Raw genomic sequence first — 12,850 nt, 5'->3', positions numbered from 1 at the left:
TTGCCACACGCAGGATTGATGTTGCTGAAGGTTGTTCCAAGAGACGCTAACGGACATTTTGTGATTGCTCAGACACGTGTAAACTCAGAGGGAACATTGGGTGGGTGGTTGTTTTCAGAGATGGACAAAATCACCCTTCCATTTCACAAATAAAATGTAAAAATCTAAGTTTACTTCAGGCTTGGTCCTTCAAATTAAGCTAATCAGTCTGGCTCGGGCTGGTTTAACCTTTTTCACCTGCGGGTCGGGTTGGGCTGCATTGCTTTAGGTTCAATCTTACCTGTACTTCAAACTGATCCTTTTTAGGTGTAGTGTTCCCCCCCAGAATTATGCAATAAATTTAGTCTCAAAGCTGACTGATCTGGGTTTGTTTGCATTACAGCTGCGACATCATTGAAGGAACACGACATCTTTAAATGGCTAATGCCATTAATAAATACAACATATGAAATGAGCTTCGAGATAGACAGTGATTGCGTACTGGTCATTTCTGCTTTGAGTTAGACACTTTTGGCTTTTTGTTTGTGTTTTTCGCCGTGTCTGTTGCTGTTAGTATCATTTTGTCTGGCTCGGTCCCCATTAAGCATAGGGGTTGCCGAGGACATTCGTGTTATGTTTGCTCGTGGTTGGCACTCGTTTGCTGCCCACCTTGTGTCGTTTGGTCGGCTAGCCTGGCTTTAGCGTCAGTTTGGCCATGTCCCTTGGTTTAATCCCTGACAGCTTCTTACTAATCACCTTTGGCGCTTTTCGTTTTTGGTTCCAGTTAGCTTGGCTGCTAACCACATGTTGTTTGATCGGCTAGATGGGGGTTTGCGCCGGTTTTGCCGCGTTCCTTAGTTTTTTTGTTACCATCCGGCTTCGCGTTTGAGGCTATAGCTGTTGCCGCTTTTCGTTGATGGTTAATGGTTAGCCTAGCTGCTTGCTGTGTTTTTTTTTTTTTTTGGGTCCGCCAGCCTCGTTTATTTCAGCCTTTTCCGCCTTTCGTTGATCAGTCCCGGTTTGCCCCCCGTTTGCGGCTCCCCATGTGTTATTACCTTAATTCTTTACCAGTTAACCCTTTTTGTCTGCTAGGCCTTTGTTGTACCATTACTGCTTCCACCCGTGACAAAGCTTAGGCATTCCTTGACAAAAACGAGCGAAACTTCGCTTAAAACACACCTGACCTCTTTGACTGAATAACATGTCAAACAAAATGGAGACTGGCTTGCTAGGGTGCTGGAGTACCTCCAATGGCGTCACAGCTCAGGTTGACAAAGAAAATACATGGTGTCATCAAAATTCATAATCTCTAATAATATTTCGAAGACAGAAACCCATCGCTACTCCTCACTCCAGTTATCGCTGGTTCCCTGCTTCACAGATTTTAAATAGAATTGTAGTTTTTATTGTTGTTGATATTGGGGAATCATGCATTGTGTTCTGAGACAGCACGCACCAAATGCTTTAGGCGTTATTGTTGCTGTGCACCACTGTGATCGGCCGGTGTATACTGTCAGTCAAACAGCCGGTCGAGCCCACAAGGAAAGGCTCAACAGAAACCTATATTCCAGCCCAATGACATTGTAGGCATTTGTGAAGACGTTATACAGTGAAAGAAGCTGCTTTTCTACTTTTTCACTTATTTTTTTCCCCCGATCGTTTTTGCTAGCATTTTTCTTACTTTTCCTTCCTTTTCCTCGTTTTCCTTCGTATTCATCTGAGTCTTCTAGCCTTTTACTTCTTTTTTTCCTTTACTAATGTTTCTTCTTTTTGCAACAAAAACAATCTGAAGAGGCTTTTGGGAGCTGCACGACTCGGCTCGTTTTAGTGAGCCGAGCCGAGGGAGCCGGTTCTCAAGAGAAAAGGAATTCCCATCACTATAAGCTTATTTGAGTGAGAGGAACTAGCTAAAGGGCAGCACAGCGGCGCAGTAGTTAGCGCGTGTGCGGCACAGTTCTGAGGTCATGAGATCGAACCTCCTGTGTCGAGTTTGCATGTTCTCCCCCTGCCTGTGTGGGTTTCCTCCGGGCACTCAAGTTTCCTCCCAAAAACATGCATGACAGGTGAATTAACCAGTCTAAATTGTCTTTAGGTGTGAATGAGCAAGCAAAATGTCTGTCCCCGTGTGCCCTGTGACTGGCTGGCAACCAGTTCAGGGTGTCCCCTGCCCACTGCCCGGAGATAGCTGGGATGGGCTCCAGCACCCCCGCGACCCTACTGAGGATAAGCGGTGCAGATCATGGATTGATGGATGGAGCTAGCTAAAAGCCAGTAAAAGCATTTAACATGTAGAACAGCACAAAAACGAGGACACAAAGATGCCTGGAAAAAGATCAAGATAAGCAAAATTAATGATAGCAGTCCTTTTATTAACCTGTTTCTTTTTCTTTTCCTGGCTTTTTCGGCTCCACCTAGCACCTTTCCTCTTCATATCGTTCACGATGTTCTGCGTTCATTTAACAGATGAGTGGTGGTGGACCAAAACTTTTTCAAATTTCGAAGAGGAAAATTCCACTAGATGGTTAAACTCACCTTATATGTTGCACTGAATGAGGCTAGAGAATGAATGCACGAGTAAAGTTTAGTGCAAGTGACAGATACACGTTCAAATTATTTTTCGCATCCAGCCAGCCCAAACTCCACCTTGACTTGAGCAGAGTCTTTAGTAAATCTCCCGTTCTTCCCGATTTACAACTCCGGCATTGGCTACAACTACAACTAGCATGTTGCGACCTATTAAATTGAAAGGAAATAAATCAACTAAATCGGACTCTGAGGAAAGTCACAAGAGCGCAAAGAAACAGTGGGCATTCCGTGGATTGTTATCGGGTACAAGAGGAACTGAGGCTGCGTCGAGATATAACCCAATAGCGAAGCTGCAAGTTCGGCCTACTGCTACGGCTAAGCTATCAAATGTCGTAAGCTACCCCTGCCGAGCCTGTATCTCACCAACCCCAGAAAATGGAAAACCCCATGAAACGAATGACGTGAAGCTACAACTTGGTGGAAACTGCTGTATTAAGGACGGCTGTATTTTGATCATCGCAGAGACCTGGCTCAACTCGAGGATACCTGATGCTAGCGTAAAGCTAGCCAGACGCCCACTAAATTGTTTTCTAAGATTGAATTGAGAAGCCGTTTAATTTCATTCTACTCTTGACAATATAGACCAATTATTCAACTGCAATTGGGTGTTAATGAACCAAAGTTTGCAAGACCTGAGTTTGCAAAGTCTCTCGCCGGTAGCCTCACTACCAATAACTGTGTACTTATGAAATATATAGAGATTTTAAGTCAAGTCAAGTCATGTTTATTTCTATAGCCCTTAATCACAAAGAGTCACAAAGGGCTGTGCAGACCACAGATTATTGCAAACCATAAACTATTATTACACCATCCCCGGATCCTTCCAGGATGACCAGGCTGCAAGAGATGTTGCAACAACAAATAATACACAGATATTGTGAACATAAAATATAGGTTATTCATATGCTTTAGAATAGAAGTGTGTTGTAAGCTTAGATTTAAACATTTCCAATGAGGTTTCAGATTGAATCTCAGGGGAAAGAGCATTCAACAAACGCATGAATTATAATCTCTGCATCCAACTGAGACAGTATAGGGCGAATTTTAGCAATGTTGCGAAGATGGAAAAATGAAAAAGCTGTTCTAGTAATATTCTTAACATGTTTTAGAAAGGACAGATTTGGGTCAAATATGACACCGAAATTTTTGATTGAGTCACTCTGGGTGATATTACATTTGTCAATGTTCAGAACAGTTTTTGAGAATAAGTCACGGCATTAAGATGGACCAATAACTAACATTTCGGTCTTTTCAGAGTTAGAGCGCAAGACGTTGAGTGACATCTATTCTTTTATCTCAGTGAGGCATGCCTCCAAATTTCTACAGTTTAGTGTCGCAGATTCCCCCATCGGAAGATATAGTTGAGTGTCATCTGCGTAGCAATGGAAACTGATATTATACTTGCGAATAATATCACCTAATGGAACCATGTAAATGCTGAAAAGAAGGGGGCCAAGTACTGAACCCTGCGGAACACCACAGGTAACACTAAAGGGCTCAGATGTCATTTCACCATATTTAACACAGTGCGTCCTATCTGAAAGGTAGGATCTGAACCATAAGAGGACGGTCCCTGAGACACCAACCCATTCTTCTAACCGTTCTAGTAAGATATTATGGTCTACAGTGTCAAAGGCAGCAGTAAGGTCGAGCAGCAGCAAGAGTGATGAAGCGCCGGAATCCATTGCCAGTAGAAGATCATTGGTTACCTTAATCAGGGCTGTCTCAGTAGAGTGGTTAATCCTGAATCCTGATTGCATGGATTCAAAAAGATTGTGCCACAACTTTTTCGAGTACTTTAGAAAGAAACAAGCTAACAATTTGCATGTTTCAAGAATCTTTATTATTCAAAATGATGAGTGGAGTACCCCACTTTCAGAATGGTCAAAATAGTTAGCTAATAGTTAAAAGCACTGACTATTTGATTTAAGCAGTTACAATCCGTCTCCTTTTCTGACATCCATGTAGCAAAAGCCACCTGTGCATTGCATGAAAAAAATCAACACAAGCTCTTTAACACCTGCTGCCTTGGTGTCTCCTTTGCACAAATCCTCTCGCACACCTCCCCCGGTAAAGACGCAGACGCACGAATCGCAATCATTCAGTCACGCAGATCCGTGCATGATCTCGCCACGATGCAGCGAGCCGGCCACTCGGGAGCGGCTCCAGGGAAGACGTGATTCTGATTCTATTTGTTTGACAGAGAAAGGGAGGGCAAGAGATAGGAGCTGCTAGCGAATCGCAGTGAGCCAAGGGGGGGTGCGTAAATCTAACATTGGGGCCTGTGGCACATCCCCCAGGATCAAATCCAATTCTGGCAAGATTCACATTAAGCCTCGTCAATCACAAAGGCATCCTTGCAATGGGACTGGGAGCTGAAGATGGCAGGGAGTCTCTCTTCCCTGGGTGTCAGGATGTGGTGGCTTTTAGTCGCTGAGCATCGGGGTGGGGTTATTCAAACTTGACAGTTCTCAAGCGGTTCCACTTTAATTCTGTGTTTCATAAGTTACATCAAAAGGTAATATACTCCGTGTGATCTCACACCAGAAGAAAGGTCACGTGGACCTGTTGTGTGATTTTATAGAGGGTGATTGTTAGTGTTCGGAATGCCACCTTCCACCAGAGTGCGCCAACCGGGTTTGGAACTGGGCAGAGGTGTGTCTAAACATCTCAGCTGCCACGCCAGGTTGGTTTTCTTTTATTACTAGTTTGGGCATTTTGTGAGTTGCTTTGTGCTCACTTGTTTGTTTGTTACTTTGTACACTGAATTTCCAATTCCGGTTTGGTCTTTGCTCTGGGTTTGGATATTGTCAGGTTTGATTTTGTTTGGACATATTGTTTGTTTTATGCCCCCCTGTATGTTTATCTCTCAGTTCCTGGTTCTTAATAATGCCATTCTTATTTTGAGCACCATGCCTTCAGTACCTGATTCCCCGCACACGGGCACATCGCTCCCAAATCAGAAACAAAAAACAACTGATACAGCTAAAACAGTGGACATAAAATTGATCCGACGACAAGTGCTGTCCAAAATGTCATTAAAGGGTGTGGATAACTGGTGACAGGTGTGTGGTGATTGGACACACCTGCGCACAACTTTAAACCCTGTTGATGCCCCTCCGGTGGAAGGAGATGTACCAGATCCTCCATCCCTCCATTATCTGCACAGCTTATCCTCAGTAGGGTCCCGGGAGTGCTGGAGCCCATTCCAGCTATCTTCGGGCAGTGTGCAGGTAACACCCTGAACTGGTTGCCAGCCAGTCGCAGGGCACACACAGAGAGACAGAGACAACTTACTCGCTCATTCACACCGATTTTGGACGGGCCAATTAACCTGACAAGCATGTTTTTGGAATGTGAGAGGAAACCAGAGTGCCCGAAGGAAACCCACGCAAGCCCGGGGAGAACATGCAAACTCCACACAGAAGGTTCGATCTCATGACCTCAGAACTGTGCCCCACATGCGCTAACCACTGCGACACCGTGCTGCCCTGTACCAGATCCTAACACTGATAAATAGCTGGGATTTGTTTTTCTTCCTTGTGTTTGTTTCCATGGAGCAAGAGGGTAAGTTATCAAAATAAAAGTTGGAGAGACGAGAATATCCTTTGAAAGCTAGAGTATTGATGGCACTACTGAGTCACAGACAACGGATGTGGATTAGGGGTGTCGAGATAAAATGGATGGGAATCCAAATAACAAATTGAGCCCGACTGACTGAAATTTGAAAAATGTTGAAATGACGCATCTAGTTTAATGAACCTCATTGACCTTACTGAAAAGCTAAAAAAATATATTTTAATAGTTTCAAATAACATAAGCAATATTTATTTTCAGCAATCTTTCATTTTCAACCGGTACAGTTTTTACTATGTTGTACAGTTTATATCAGCAAATTGGATTGTTGTTCACTAGGTGGTTGTGGCTTATACAGGTACAATGAAATCAATAGGGAAAACGTGAGCACATAATTAACAGAGAAATTGCACTGAATTTTGTTCTTTTTATTGGGAAAAAAAAGAAAACATCCTTGACAATACCCAGAAAGCTAGATAGAAATATTAGATCAATTTTGAAACAAAAGACAAAATGGATACGGAGTGTCTGGGCTCAGTGTGAAGGGCTCACTGCTTCCACAGGTTGGTGTACACCTTTTCTTCTATTTCTTTTATTGTGTGGTTATTTTAAAGCAGATTTAGTGTGTTGGCTTTTACTTTTAAAATAAAGTAACTAATCACTGTAATGACGCGCCCAACACTGGTGGCGTTTCTTCAACCCCGGCTACCATTTCACAACAGCAAGGAACACGTTTGGATGAAAAGTTTAAAGAAGTAGGGGTTGAACAGATTCAGCCAAGGGTGCAACTCATTTAGCCTCAATTATTTCTCTGCCTTAACGGGCTGTCAAACACTCTACGTCACGGCAACTCCAGGGGTGAAGTGTGAAAACGCTTAGCAAGATGGCACACAAACTTTGTGTCGAAACAAGGCAAAGATATTCGGATGTCGGACTGAATTTGCAATTTCAAGTCAACCTCTTCAACTCTTTAACACATGGACAGGATAACCGCTACAAAGTTTGATTAAATAGCGGTAGAAAGCTCACGCTCCAATTAAAATCTACTTGTTATCCATCCGAGGCGGCTGCCATTTTGCTACTTCCTGTCACTTGAAAATGACTAACAACCAATCGCAGCAACGCTTTACAAAACAAATGAATTTTGATTGGTTGTTGAAAAACACGATGCATCATTTTCAGGGTTCGTACACCTATTCAATGGATACATTCTAGCACTTTTAAGGACTTTTAATTCCAAAATTCCAATATCTTCAGTACCATTGAAATATAAAATCCGTTGTGAATCATGTATTTTGGAGAGCAACAAATATATATGCAATTTACATTTGATACTTTTGATCTTGCGTGTTCATTTATCAAGACATATGACTTTTAAGTCTTGAGTAAATTAATATATTTGTGTAAAAAAAATTTCGACAAACCTCTCCTCATATAAACGCAGCACGGCGGCTGGGTATTTAGTGCGCAGCCCCACGGTGCAGAGGTTCAGGGCTACTGTGTGGAGTTTTCATGTTAGGCACTCCGGTTTCCTCCCACATTCCAAAAACATGCATATAACGTATTTTTGCTTGATGAGCAAATCATATTGTTTTTTTTAACCCTGGGAGGCGCTCAATAATCCACAATGTCTGTTTAAACTGTGTAGTTTTATCTAAGTTTTCTTGCACTTCACTATGGCACGTTTTAACTTTATGCACTTAACATGTTTCAATGACAATAAATGATATTCTATTATTTTCTGGTAACCCACAGCTAATTCGCTCCCCGAATTCCTTTTCAAAAATTCCGCAACGCTCAAACTTCTGGAAAAAAAAAAAGGAAATATTTGTGCAAAAACAATGCCATTAATTACCATTCGATCTGCTTGATAAACTCAAGAAGCGCCACCCCGCATCCACCAATTTGGTCACAGATTTCCGGCAGAGAAACATCTCCCCAAAGGGGGCAAACGGTATATTTCAAACCTCCCCCATGAGTTTTAATTTTTGGAGCGAAGACACAATAATCAGGTCAGGCAATCGCACAATCGCACACCGCGCAAGAAACAAGTGTGCGACTGTGCAAGGGGGGTGGGGGTACATCGCGTTCATTTACATGAGTTGCATTTAAATTCCTTTGAAGTTGTTTGTTTTGCTCACCTTGGAAACGCACTATTTCTACTTCTCCTCTGTGGAAAGACGTACGCGCGCCCCATAAATATTTATCTACCCAGTGCTTGTGCTATTCTGGCCCAATGTTTTGAACATAGCCACTGGAGATTGGACCTATCAGGGACTTGCAGAGAGAGGAAGGGTGGGATGGAGGGCTACGGGGGAAGGAACCGACAATATTTTTGCGCGTGTTCCAAAATGGAAAGTGGATGGTTTTGCGTGATGTTTAATGCAGAAGGAGCAGGCCAAGTTTCCGAGTGCGGTTACTTCACGAGTCACCCCACACGCCGCCAACTTTTAGGCACAAATCAGTCTCGGCGGTCCCTTTTTTTTAATATATATACATATATTTTTTCGCAAGGTTAGAAGCTTTTCCATCCACTTTAAATTAAAAAAAGACATTTTGCATGTACACACGGGACATAAATTGAGGCAAGGTTGCTCAGAACTGCTTAGTTAGAAGTATAACAGTAGGAATATGTTTAGTGAATAAATAATCTTGTGACTTGGTGCACTACTTTTAAAGCGAGTACAAGATTAATGCCATTTTGTGTTTTCTTCATTTTGCCTTGCTAAAATCCTACGTAAAAGAACAGCGTGTATTTGTTGACCACTAGATGTCACTGCATAGTGCTGTGCAGATGAAAAAGTACAAGGAAAGAAGAGAAACTATGGAGACTCAAAGTGACCAAACCGCCCAGTCTTTGTTTTGGGGGTTTTACAGAGCAGCAAGATGGCGGACAGTTATGTCATGTATGTTATTTGATTTTATAAACTATAGTCAAGTCAAGTCACATTTATTTGTAAAGCCCTTAATCACACAGAGTCTCAAAGGGCTGCAAGGGCCACAGACTGTTGCCAACTACAGACTATTATTATACTATCGCCGGATCTAAAACCCACATGAGGGTAAGGAGAAACTTAAATACATCAGCCTGAGTAAAATGAAGAAACTTTGAAAAGGGGCCCCTTCTGAAGTGCAAATTTGTCAAATACTTTAAGTCAAGTCAAGTCATGTTTATTTGTATGGCCCTAAATCACAAGGAGTCTCGAAGGGGTGCACGGACCAAATATTATTGCAAACTACAGACTGTTATTACACCATCCTCTGATCTAAAACCTACATGAGGGCAAGTAAAAACTCAAACCTCAGCATGAGGAAAATGAAGAAACCTTGAGAAGGGACCGCACATGTGTTAATCCCCCTTTCAGGATGACCATAGAAAACTCAAGTTGAAATATTTACAGATGTACAAAAAATAAAAAAACAATTTTAACATTTTTTATACTCACCACATTCAAAATCAATAACACAAATCAACAACTAACCGGCCGATTAAGCAGTCTCGTTCGCAAATGACACATAACTAATCCAGACAGGAGTGAAGGCACAGGTGTAAACAGCAAGACGCTGTCTAAACTCCTTCCCCGTTTCTTGGGTGGAGAGTTACGCAAACAGATTATGAATACTTAGATCCCAAACAAAAAAAAATGTCACCACCGTTGCTTTGCTTGCAGGTGATAATGGGTACCACTGCCACAAAATACTACAACATTACATCACAAAATGATTAATCACCTCCCCATATACGTGTTGGGTAAAAATGCAGACCCGGTACAATTTGGCTACTTTGAGACACCTAGTTTGCGTTCTTGTGCTTTGTAGCATTTGTTTTCAGTTGCACTACACAATGCAGCAACATGTAATGGTCAAATACACACCATCTACCTCAACCATGGTAGCTATTCTTGCTGTTTATAACTGATTTTATTTTTCCAGGAAAAATAAAAAGTTAAAATGCAGTGAACTAAGCTTTGAAATGTCATTCATACAATAGTTTTTTTTGCATATTACTTTAATCTATATTGAATTTTTTTCTTAGTAAATGTTTTTTGACCACTCACTAGTTTCTTGAAAAGCTTTACAAGACCTTTGCCATTTTTGATTGCCCCCTACCGACATATGCGCCTGTCCATAGTTGGCATATAGTCTGCTTATGTGCATCCTATGTACATGTGGGATCTAACTGGAATTATATTGAGGCTGTTTGGGTGCATGGACACACATGTGACATGTTGGAGCAGGATAGCTGGAGACACAAGGCTTAACCTGTCAGAAAATATGATTTTTAGACCAGGGTGGACGAAAGGGTTACTGTGGAAAGAATAAAGGGGATTAGAAATAATGAATGCAAAACAGGAGGTGGGAAAGCTGGGTCTAGAAAAGGATGACGATAAAGGAAGGAGGAGCACCAAGGAGGGAGGATAATGGATTTTTTCTGGAGATACTGGCAGCAATAAAGTAAGGATAAAATGCAAGAAGAAAACTGATACAAATTTGAAGGAGGGAAGAACAGATGGGATGGAAATAGAAATAAAACTAGAAAAAAGAAGTTGAGTAAAGAAAACAAAGAAAAAAAATAAAAGAAAGAAAAAATAAAACAAAAGAAAAATTATACTCGGTCTGTACCGATGGAAAATGTTGTGAGAGAAAATTGAGGAAGGAAGGAAGGAAGGAAGGAACGAAGGAAAACTTGAAAGAAAAAAGCAAGGGACTGAGGAAGGCTATGAAGTAGGAAGGATAGAAAAAAGGTTTAGAGAGGGATTTTATAAAGGAAGGAAGAGAGGAAGCGAAGGAATATAGGAAAGTGGAAATGCGGAAATTAAGTAAGGAAGGATAGGAAAAACAGGGACTGAGGAAGGAAATAAGATAGAGCAGGTAAACATAAGTTGGTAGAAAGTTGATGAAGGCAGGATGGAAGGAATGATATGGAAGAAAAATTAAGACAGAAAGTAAGATAGAAAAGAGGAAAAAAGAAGGAAGTGTATTGAAGAACACAGGGAGACACAAAAGAATTGACAAAAACAGGAAGGAAGAAAAACATGAAGGATTTGGTAGAAAAAAAGGTGAGGCAGGACAAAATGAAGGAAGCAAGGAAGGATGGACAAACAGAGCCGTATAAGTAAGGTTGGGGGGGAAAGGACCGATGGGAGGATATGAATATGGGACTAATAGGACAAAAGAAGGAGCCAAGCAAGGAAGTTAAGAAAAGAACTGTGTAGAGAGGAAATGATTGAAGAAGTAGTACTTTGGAATGGAGGACTCGAAGAAGGAAGGAACTATGGCTGACAATCCAGCACTATAGTGAAGGATTTTATACATTTGACTATAAGGGATTTTATACGATAGAATACAAGTTATATTTATTGAATGCAATGAAGATTTTCACAGAGAAGGCTTAAGTTCAATGACAGGTCACGCTGATCCGAATGCAGAATGTTTTGTTTAGTTCTGTTGATAACAGAACTCTGACGCAGGAAGACAGGCATTGTTTGGAGAAGTTGTTTCTATTAGCGCTCTTCTGTTATGAGTTTTTCAGACATCAAGGCAAGGGGGCTTTCCTGGCATGCCCATGGGAGGAGCCGGCACACCAGCTTGCGGGAAAAACCACGTGGGCCGGGAGAAGGAAGGCGGAAGATAGAGAGGAGGCTTGACGGCGACTCGAGCGACACTAATTCGGCTAATTCGATGGAGTTCACTCAGTTAATTTATTTAATAAATTAAATGTGCCCCCGTGTGAAAATGTCGGCTATTCTTGTCCATCTTTTTCCATCAAGAAACCAGCGTGTGTTGTTAGGAGGATGCAGGTTGTGTTTGGTTAATGGAGTCAGATAACTAATTCGAACAATTTGGCAAATATGTATATATTAATATTTAAATATCCAACAATAGGTAAACTTTTTATGCAAAAATGAACAAGACAACCAAACCCTTATCAATAGGTATAAAACACGTGAAGAAATTCCTAAGAATGTCTCCCCCGTCTGTGTGTTTGGAGACTATTCCTCCACTCCAAAGTCACCTAGCTTGACCCCAAGTCCGATTAGAGGAGATTGATATTCACGCCCAGTTTGACTGCCCTGTTTACCTCCCTGCACAATTAGTCTCAGCCGAAGACGGAGACGGGAACACCCCCCGAACCCCCACCCCCTTCTCCTCCTTCATTGTGTACGTGTTGATTAGCCGCAATTGTTTGAGAAGATGGCCGATGTCTTTGAAACGTCTTCAAGGTGGCTCCCCTGGAACTGAGGGGCCATTACTCGCTCGTTTAATCCCCATGATGCTACTTTCTCCGTCTCTAAGTGCCTCCAGCATCCAATAACATACGCCGGCTTGGCTTGAGTGGAAATAAAATGCGCTTTTCATCCATTTTCATTCGCATTTGCATCCTGGACGTGACTTGAACGTGTAGAGTTGAAAACATAACGTTTGCGCACCTAAACAAACGGCAACAGCGGTGACATTTTGAATTTCACCCCCCACATACCTACCTCAGCTTTTTAGATTTCTTGTATATTTCCACTAATACGTGCATTGGAAATGTGAACGTAAATGGGTTTTATTACGATCCCACCTGAGCGATGGGAGATGGAATGATTTAGGGTCCAAATCGAGAAGGAAGCGCCTCAGGACGTAAAGGTGTCTTTAAAAGAGCCACAGTGCCCCTTAGCGGCGGTCTACAGTGCTACAGTACCTCCTACTGGGAGAGTTCACG

The 12,850-nt window shown here is 41.9% G+C and overlaps 1 long non-coding RNA gene across 1 annotated transcript in view; it reads right to left on the bottom strand.

Annotated features, from left to right (window-relative positions):
* Nucleotides 1–12,850, bottom strand: part of LOC148357099 (uncharacterized) — a 33,817-nt gene extending 20,967 nt beyond the window's left edge. Inside the window, exon 1 of the long non-coding RNA XR_015852046.1 lies at nt 12,710–12,850. This is a non-coding gene — a long non-coding RNA (uncharacterized LOC148357099). The remainder of the gene's footprint in view (nt 1–12,709) is intronic.

Source organism: Urocampus carinirostris, chromosome 11 (genome assembly GCF_059441175.1).
Source record: "Urocampus carinirostris isolate Australia breed hairy pipefish chromosome 11, RoL_Ucar_1.0, whole genome shotgun sequence".
In the NCBI taxonomy this organism is placed as follows: Eukaryota; Metazoa; Chordata; class Actinopteri; order Syngnathiformes; family Syngnathidae; genus Urocampus; species Urocampus carinirostris.
This window is presented reverse-complemented; position numbering and strand designations above follow the sequence as displayed.